Genomic DNA, 10095 nt, shown 5'->3' on the forward strand with positions numbered 1-10095 from the left:
GACGTGTGAAAATCAGTAAGGTCAGTAGAATGAGGTGCATGTTTGGATGAATGGAACGTATACTGTTGCGTGTTGCATGAACAAAGCAATTAGTGCACGGGAGAGAAGGGCTCTCCCTTAACAAAGAGAGTGGTAGGTTTATAAAGGCGTGAAACACCTAGGCCCAGGTGTCCCCAATCTCACTGACAAATGATAGCCACGCCCCCTGCAACAGAGCAGACCAGACGCAAGGAAACAGGCCAGACCAACAGGCCATCACAACACAGACTCCTTTATCAATGGTTTTAGAAGGTTTGTGGCGAGACGGGGTCAAGTCCTTGAAATCCGCTCAGATAATGGTACTAACATTGTGGGCGCTGAACGTGAATTGAGGGAGGCCATTGAGAATCTGAACCATAACCTCATAAATGACGTGCTGTTACAAAAAGGTGTGAAATGGGTTTTCAATCCCCCAGTGGCATCACACCATGGAGGTGTTTGGGAAAGATTGATCCAGTCAGTTCGTAAAGTGCTAAACTACATTTTGAAGACTCAGACTCTGGACGAAGAAGGCTTGGTGACGGTGTTTTGTGGGGTTGAGGCAATTGTTAATGGCCGTCCAATATCAAAAGCATCAACAGACCCTCAAGACTTGGAGGCGTTGACTCCTAACCATCTACTTTTGCTTAAGTCGCGGCCGTTGTTGCCACCAGGATTGTTTGAGCAGGAGGATGTTTCACTCGTCGTCGCTGGAAACAAGTGCAGTATATGTCGGATTTGTTCTGGAAGCGCTGGGTGAAGGAGTACCTTCCTGGACTTCAGGAGCGTCAGAAGTGGAATGCTGCTAAAAGAAACTTTGTTCCAGGAGATCTCATCGTGTTAGTGGATGATATGGCACCTCGCAATACTTGGATTACAGGAAGAATTGTGGATCCTGTTCCGGACAAAAAATGGACTGGTGCGAAGTGTACGGATTAAAACTAAAACCAGTTATCTGAACAGGCCAATAACTAAAGTCTGCCTACTGCAGGAAGCAGAGGGGCAGTGAAGATCTTTGGATACAGCGGATATGAACTTTGTCTTTAAAGGACTAAAAGTTCACTTTGCATTTTGATTGATGTCTGTCTCCCACAAGGTGGTTCTGGTGGTCAATTATTACTATGAAATAATTTGGGGCCGGAATGTAGGAGCCATACATTTGGGTTTGATTAGTCTTTTATGATATTTCCTCCTTTTTTTTCTATACTGTTGTGTATGTGCATGCGCATAGTGACGTCATTGGTTACTGTGGGTGTCACCGGGGGTGTGGTGTCTGTATTAATGCGTGTGTGCTCACCTGTGTGGGGCGGGTGTTTGGATTATGGCTGCAGGGTGAGTGTGTGGAGAAACTTTCTGTTGACTGTCGCCATCATCATCTTCTGTTACTGCACTGTCTGAGGTATCTTTGCACGGCTTATGAAATGCATCAATGCAAGTAAGTGTTGGTTCTTGCTAAGCTGAAATGGAACAATAAAGACGTCCCATCATGTGCAATGTTTCAGCGTGACGCGTCTTCAGTGTAAACCCACATGTCTTAGCCTGCTGCGGCTTTGAATTAGTTTTAAAGTTTATATGCCGCAATAGTTACTAATAATATATTTCTGCCTCATCATTTGACCAAAATCTACAGTGGATTGCAATCAGAAGTTTTTACAAATACTTAATGGTGACTGATAGTGACTTTTAAATAAAAGTGTTGAAATATGATTATATTTCATAAAGTATTTTATAAAAAGAAATGACATAAGTTCATAAGATTTTTAATTTTAGTAATATATAATTTGTTTTGGGATCAGAGGGATGTGGGTGGGCAAGTAATGCCAGAGTAAAGTAATACCACAACTTGCTCATCTGTGTTCAGATCACCTTTTCTCATGACAAAATCAGCGTAATGGCAATATTTCCATCCCCTGAATTTAAGTTTTTCCATATTCCAAGCTTTCCTGATGCACTGGTGACTTCATGTCCATGTGCAAGTCGTGAAAATTATGAAAATAAATCTAGGAATTATTGGATTGTAGGATTTCAAATCTTTAGTTGGTTGAGAGGCATCAAAAGTAACTAACTGCATGTATTATGGATGGTAACTCTAATATTATTACTGAAATCTTATTAGTAATTAGTTACACTATAGTTACTGCAAAAAGTAATATTATTACAGTAACTAGTTACTAGTAATTAGTTACTGCCCAACACTGGTTTCCCGTCAAAATTGGTTAAATAATGTTAACCACAGTCTGCTTTAAGTATTTTTGTCAATATCACATTGTTTGTTAATAGTTATGTTGTCACAATGATTGTTGGTCATCAGATTAAGTAGCAGTTATGTAACAATCACGTATTATGGTTAGCTGGGTATATTTTTTAGTTTACAATGCAAATTTAATAAGAGAAGTAAGTCACAGTCAATTTTGCAACAGGTACTGTATTCAGTTTACAGCATTACACATTCATTTCTATCAGCAATACCCATGCTGTGCTAGAAATCTCACCCTATTGTCTGCCCTTAAATAGTGCAATATTTGAGGGGACAGCCTTTTGTACTGGAAATTGAGTACATTCATTCAATCCCATAATACACCTCATTAAAGAGTGTACATGACAGATAGCTGCTAGAGAACACACCGAGTGTTGCACTGAATCAGTGCTAATCTGGTTGACATTCCCAGTTTGGGTGAGAACAACTTGACAATGTAGCAGTTAAACCAGCAGTTAAACAATTTACGTAACAACCATTATTTTTTATTGTTTTAAGATACAATTTTAGATATATGAAGAGTGTGTGTCTGTGTGTTTCTAGGAGCTACTGGCTGAACTGCATCTAGAAGTAATGGTTGAATATGTGAGGCAAATGATGAAGAGAAAATGGAAACTAAAAAAGACAAAGAGCAGCAAGAAGCAGCTGCTGAGTTCATCTGCTCTGTGTTTGCCAAAGTGGTGAGATCACATCCAGACCCACACTTATATGCATATGAACACACTGTATACTCACATGTGACCAAAACATACAAAATACTCTGGCTTTCTTCCTGGAACATTCAAGTAAACATCATGAATTCCCGACTCGTGTATTAGTAACACATGGTTGTCATTATGTTTTAAAACCTTCAGTTTCTCTCCTTTACTGTTTCTCTGAATCATATTTTTAATGTAATGTAAAGACCAAAAAGGAAAGGAAATATGTTTTTGTGTGTGAGTTTGTTTAATTACAGTTCCCAAACCTCCCCATGAAGCCTGCTTAATTAAAATAACAATTAAAGGTTATTTTATAGGCTTGTTTCAGTGTTTATTGGTACAATGGTTTGGAAAATTGAAAACATTGCTTGACATGCTGCCAATAACATACAGTAGTCTGGTACTATTGTTTTAGACACAATATGATATTAAGTCCCAGACAAAATATGGGCCTTATCAATGTATTATCTTTAAAGTATTGTCTTTGTAATAGCATAATGAATTGTGGGAATGCAGAATGTAAGAGCTGCGAAGAAGCACTGCAGATATACTGATTAAACTCTTAAGAGAATAAAAAAAATTGAGACGTCTAAATCAGGCACCATTCTCTTCTCTCTAGGGATCCAGAGAGGAATGGCTCTGTCAATACTGCCCAAATCATCAGAGATTCTGAGACTGCAGGATCCTGGGAGTTTGCAACATAGTAAGACACTGTTTTAACATTATGTGTCTCTGTTAGATAGCAACTGGCAAGATGCAGATGTTTAACCTAAGAGGCAGATGCTAGGCCACAACCAAAACCATGATATTTCACTCTTTGACATTACTGACCAGAGCGGTAATTTTTTTATAATTTTCAAATGTCTTGTTTTTTTTCCCTTATAATATTATACAAATACCATTTTAGACAGTTCCAGTATAGATAGCATTAGCAGAATGAACAATTGTTTTGAATTTAGAGTTTAGAATTTGATGATCAGTCTTAGGCTGAGTTTACACTTTTGCTACGGTTATGCCAGTCATTTACACTACTCCAGCATTTTCAACCCTCAAAAACAGAGACTTTAAAAAATGCTGCAGACCCTATTTTAGTTTGAAAACTCTGGGGTTGCAGTTCAGTGTAAACGGACCAGAACTGAGACTTTTGAAACTGATGGCATGGCTGCCAACATTCCCTCTGCGTATCCTTGACGACCGTGAAAACATTTACATCATGCTCGTTGTTGTACCTGCATGAATGGTCATGTGACATTCCAAACACTCGTCTGATGTTATGAAGTGAGTTTAGAGTAAAAACATGCTATTAAATGTGGTATTTTCACGTGCTTTCAGATGGAACAGCATTTACTACACAGAGCCGTATTCGCAGAAGCAGTATTTAAATCGTAACACATCACATATTTTTATTTTTACATTTTATGTAATGTATTTGATATACTTTATATACATTTTATTATACTTGTTACATGTTTTAGCATATAGATATTAACAGCATTTACCTGAATACTTATTTTTTTCTAAATATGAGCATTATCTTAACATCTATAAATACCTGATATTAAATAAGTTTATTGATTTATATGTGTTTTTTGTGTTTTTCTGTAATTTTTAATTTTTGTTTTTTTTTTGTTTTTTTTTTATACTTTTCTTCAGTAAGAAGACATTAAATTAATCAAAAGTGACATTTATATTTAGTGTTCTATTTCAAATAAATTGCTGTTCTACAAAAATTTTGTATTAATCAAAAATCCTGAAAAAAAATGTAATTGTAGTTTTCGCAAAAATATTAAGCACCACAACTGTTTTCATCATTGGTAATAATGAGAAATGTTCCTTGAGCAGCAAATCAGCATATTTGAGTAATTCCTGAAGGATCATGTGACACAGAAGACTGGTGTAATGATGCTGAAAATTCAGCTTTGCATCACAATTACATTTTAAAATATTTAATGATAATAATAATAATAATATATTAAAATAGAAAACAATTATTTTAAATTATGTCACAGTATTACTATTTCTAAATAGTTTTATTAAGCAAAGAAATGTGTAAGATACTTCTTTCAAAAAACATTTTAAAAATCCTACCGACCCCAAACTTCTGAATGTTAGTCTATATATTGTATTTATTTATTTTTTCTGCCTAGAATGGTGGTCAAGCTCGTCATTTCACTGTGTAATTGAAGCTGAATCCGATTTGTCTGGTTATCTCCAGGCTAAAGGAAATTAAAGCATATACATATACATACAAATACATAATGTGAAGCTAATAATGACTCTTTCATACACACTATTGTATTTTAAAAATAGATCTAAATAAAAGACCTAAACAAAACCTCCTTTCTCTGATGTATCAGACATGTTTTATGTCAATAAGTCATCTTGGTGGGTGTGCTCGATAAGTTGTGAGACGTACTGAGTCAGTGTTTTCTCATCATCACTGTCCCCGTCGGGCCTTAATTACCAGCCTCATCAGCCTTTGTGACGTTCTTCCACTTCAGTTGTTCTAAACAACATTGTCTAGCCTGTTTACGGTGACTCAGCAGAGCCTCCCTCAACAATGACTGTATCACTGAAAGGAATCTTTGTTTAATTATAAATGGGAAGTGTGAGCTTGGAGTCCGTGCTGTTGACTGGCTTTACTGCCACTTGTTGATTATACACATACTCATTTCTTACTGTTACTTCATGGAAATGCCTGTTTGTCCTTTTTGTGTTTTGGAGAGAATGAATAAAAAAACTTGGTGTCATTCTTCCCTTGATATGGTGCTTCACTGATATGCATGTAAAGGATTGTGGAAACACCCAGAACAAAGAGGTTTTAGCCAGATCATTACAATTTAGCAGATGTTATACTGCCACCTGCAGTACATTTGTCAGGCTGCTAATTTTCAGGTTAGCATTAGTGGATCCAGCATGACTGTCTCTTGAGTTTTATGTAAATGGCACTGACACTACAGTGAGTTTTGGAGGGCGGTCTACACAATGATTAATTTCCTTACCTGTCCGACAAAAAAAAGAAGCAGCTTGGTCGTCACTCAGGATTTTCTCCGTCTTTCAACTTTGTTTTTGCCGTACGTTTACACACTTTTTTTTCGTCTGTTGATCTTTCTTGACCTTTTCTGGTTCTTCGACCATACATGTACTGACTCTCTTCTTATTAACAAACTACAATTCTTTTACTTGGTTTTAATGGCGACTGTCATCCATCATAAATAGATGAACCAAAACGGCAGCAACCGAGGATCCTCTCAGACGTAAACACAGCGGGTCACGTCTTTCAAACGTATTTTGAAATTGATTTTTAGTAAAGATTTGTATGTTATTAGTTTTATATGGGTGCACACCATTATGTCTTTTTACAAAAAGAGTATTTGTGTAAATGTGTAAACCGTTTTAAATTAACACCAAAATACTGAATGCACCTTTGACCTTGACTATTGTCAGTTGAACCATTTGCTTGATTCACTGTTCACCTGCTGGTCAAAAGTGTAGAGCAACAAGAACTACAACAGTTCAATAAAATCAGCAAAATCAATAAATACCATTAAATATTAATGCTTACCTGATCACGGATTTGTGATCTCAACCATTTTATTTAAATTTTCATTTTATGTTTTTTTAGAGTTTTTGTTCATTTGAAGTATGTGTATATGTCGTTTCCTTTGATGTGTATTTTAAATGTTTATTTAATGTCTTTAAGATGTTTATGGTTTAGAATGTATGTAAAACTGGCATCTTAAAGACGTCTATCAGATGTTTGTACACAACAGCTTTCCAGATGAAGCAGTCTTTAACAGACATCTTGCAGAAGTACGTGTGCTATCTGGGTTGTGTGCTGCATTTTATTTAAAGTGTTACTCCATGCCAAAATGAAAATTTTGTCATTAATCACTTACCCCCATGTCGTTCCAAACCTGTAAAAGCTTCGTTTGTCTTTGGAACACAATTTAAGATATTTTGGATGCAAACCGGTAGGCTTGAGACTGTCCCATAGACTGCCAAATAAATAACACTGTCAAGGTCCAGGAAAGTATAAAAAGCATCGTCAGAATAGTCCATCTGCCATCAGTGATTCAACCGTACGTCATGAAGCGACGAGAATTCTTTTTGTACACGAAGAAAACAAAAATGACGACTTTATTCAACAATCCCTCTCCTCTTTCTCTCCAAATCAGCGTAGCGCCATTTTGGCAAATCTGAGCAGCACGCAGATGGCGTACGCTCTTCTGTGTCAGCCGCGCTGCGCTGATGCGTTGTTTGCTTTCAAACCAAAGCGTGAATACATGTAAAAAAACGTATCCTTGTGGCACGGCAGATACAGAAGAGCGTACGCCATCTGCATATTACTCAGAATTGCCAAAATGGCACTACGCTGATTTGGAGAGACACAGAGGAGAGGAATTGTTGAATAAAGTCGTTATTTTTGTTTTCTTCATTTACAAGAAGTATTCTCGTCGCTTCATAACGTTACGGTTGAATCACTGATGGCAGATGGACTATTCTGATGATGCTTTTCATACTTTCCTGGACCTTGACACTGTTATTTATTTGGCAGTTTTCATATGTTCATATGTTTTCAAACCTTATAAGTGTGTGTGAAAGGGAAGTTATGTTTGAAAAAATTAAACGGTGACAAGAAGAAAACAAGACAGAAATACCATTATGAGTTTTTATTTAAGAATAGAAGTTGTTCCAGTGTTTTAACATTTAAACAATTTCTCTTTTTTTGCACAGAACTTCTGCTTTAGAAAAAAACTTGTTCACATGGCACAGATGTAGCTGGAATTGACAAGTATTTTTTGGCAAGGTGGAAAAGATGAGGGAAGAAAGTTGTTTTGGTGTGTTTGAGTATCGTTGTACTTCAACCGTTGCATCTGCAGTGACACTGTGGACCTTTGGTGTTTCACTTCTATTATTATCCAAGAGTTCCCATAGGTTCTGCTCTCTACTGACAAAAGCAACGGTCTTAAATCTGGGATTCAAAAGGATGGCTTTTTGCAAGGGCAATGTGAGCAAAATACGGCAAAACTCCAGGTAACAACATAACTCCGAATCATGCGTGGAGCTGGGGTTGCTTTTTAGCAGGAGAGCAACATGAGAACAAAATGCATGCAAATCCCCTTTTTCAGCCAGCAAGAGATCTGTAATCGGGGCAACAATCATTTCATCAGCAGGGATAAGCACACAAGGGAAAAACTATGAATAGCAAGAAAATGGTTGTTATTCTGGAACACCTCTGCCAGAGCACTGACTCCAAACCAACAGGGAAATCTGTAATAAGACCTGAAGAATACCCACAGATGTTCTCAACCTGTTTTGGCAGAGGTGGAGCAAATATTCCCTGGAGAATGTGCAAATAAATCACAAACAAAACCAAGTAAAGAAATGGTGCCTCTTATTTTCAGAAGACTTACATTTTAATGCTTTAAAGGACTTCAATGTGGTGAAACATTAATGGTTACATTTCTGATACCTATAAAGTATATCTTATGTTTACCTGTTTAGTTTGTTAAACATATATAGCCAGACATATTTAATGTCCTTTTATTGGTAAATTGTGTCACTTTTGACACTAACATGAGATTAAAGGATAGTCCATCCAATAATTAAAATTCTGTCATCCTTTACTCACCATCATGTCATTCCAAATTACTTTCTTTCTTCGTTGGAAGACAAAATAAGACATCAGGAAGAATGTTGATAACTAAACAGTTTGCTCTTCCTGTTGACATCATTTGTATGGACACAAAATACAATGCAAGTCAGTGGGAACCAAGACTGTTATCAAAAACCTTCGAAATCTCTTATTTTGTCTTCCACACAAGAAAGAAAGTCATACATGTTTTGACTTTCTACAAGAGGGTGAGTAATTGATGACATTTTCGGGTAACGAGTTACTGCATTTCAAGTTCAAACTAGGACATGGTGCTAGTAATGCTAATGGTTTAATTCCCAGTGAATGCTTGTACTGATAAGTATATATAAATTATTATATGTATATTGTGGATAAAAGCATCTGGCTAATGCATAAATCTAAATTATTGTCAACAAGAGGCCCATTCACCTTAATTCACCAGAGGAATCACATTTATGTTTTCACTTCAGAACAAGTGGACTGAGTTGCAATGATATAATTTTTTTTTTGCCTGTTTTGTTGCTGTAAAACACAACATTATAACCTTTTATTCAGTTATATAATGCATGCTAAAAATGTTTGTTTCCCCTAATGTTATAAATGTAGGATATTTTCCTTTGTATAGCCAACAGTAAACCCTCTGAACCTTGAAAATGCCACAGGTAATCCAGTGAACCCACACTGGCTGCTTGTCCTCTGCATTCCTCTCTGCTGGCCTACGCCGTGATGTGCACCGCCAGGAATCTTTTGTTCCAGTGGTTTGTAAACACATCCAGAAAATTCACTCTGTGTGGCATCCACTGTCCCAGGCTATATGTGGAATGTGTGATGCTTCCAAAAGAAGAATATGTAAAAGGAGAGGCAAATCTTAAAAAAAAAAAAACAGCTTTGTAAGATGGATCATTTTCATGGCATCTGTTTGTATATAGTTTATATAGTTGTATCTGTTTTGTATATGCTGAAATACTAAAACAAACATTTTGATCCCAAAAAAACATTATTGGAAAGAAATATTTTAATTAGATAAAATAAAAAATGGCTCAAGCCAAAACAATGTAATTTTCTACAATCTAATATGACTTCCATGTTTATAAAGTTGTGATTTTATCCAATATATCAAGACAAATATGATGGGGACATAATAATCCATAACAGTAATTATTATGAAATATTGTTGAAATATTTGAAAATATTAGTAAAAACAGACTAAAGTCGCATTAAACAATTAATTTACAAATAACACATTATTGAAAAATCTAGGTTCTAGTCTGACAAAAGGCAAATATTTGGCTTGGATATTGTCCATCATCTTTACCGCTTCCATATACACTGAGAGAAAAAAAAAAAAAACATGTACAAAAGTAATGTTATGTTAAACAAAAAGACATCTTTCCCAATCAGCAAGTAAAGTGGCATGCCAACTGTCCAATATGATTGATAGCAAAATTTGACCAATAAAATAGAACCCAGTGAGGCGCAAGCCA

Source organism: Cyprinus carpio, unplaced genomic scaffold (genome assembly GCF_018340385.1).
Source record: "Cyprinus carpio isolate SPL01 unplaced genomic scaffold, ASM1834038v1 S000006482, whole genome shotgun sequence".
In the NCBI taxonomy this organism is placed as follows: Eukaryota; Metazoa; Chordata; class Actinopteri; order Cypriniformes; family Cyprinidae; genus Cyprinus; species Cyprinus carpio.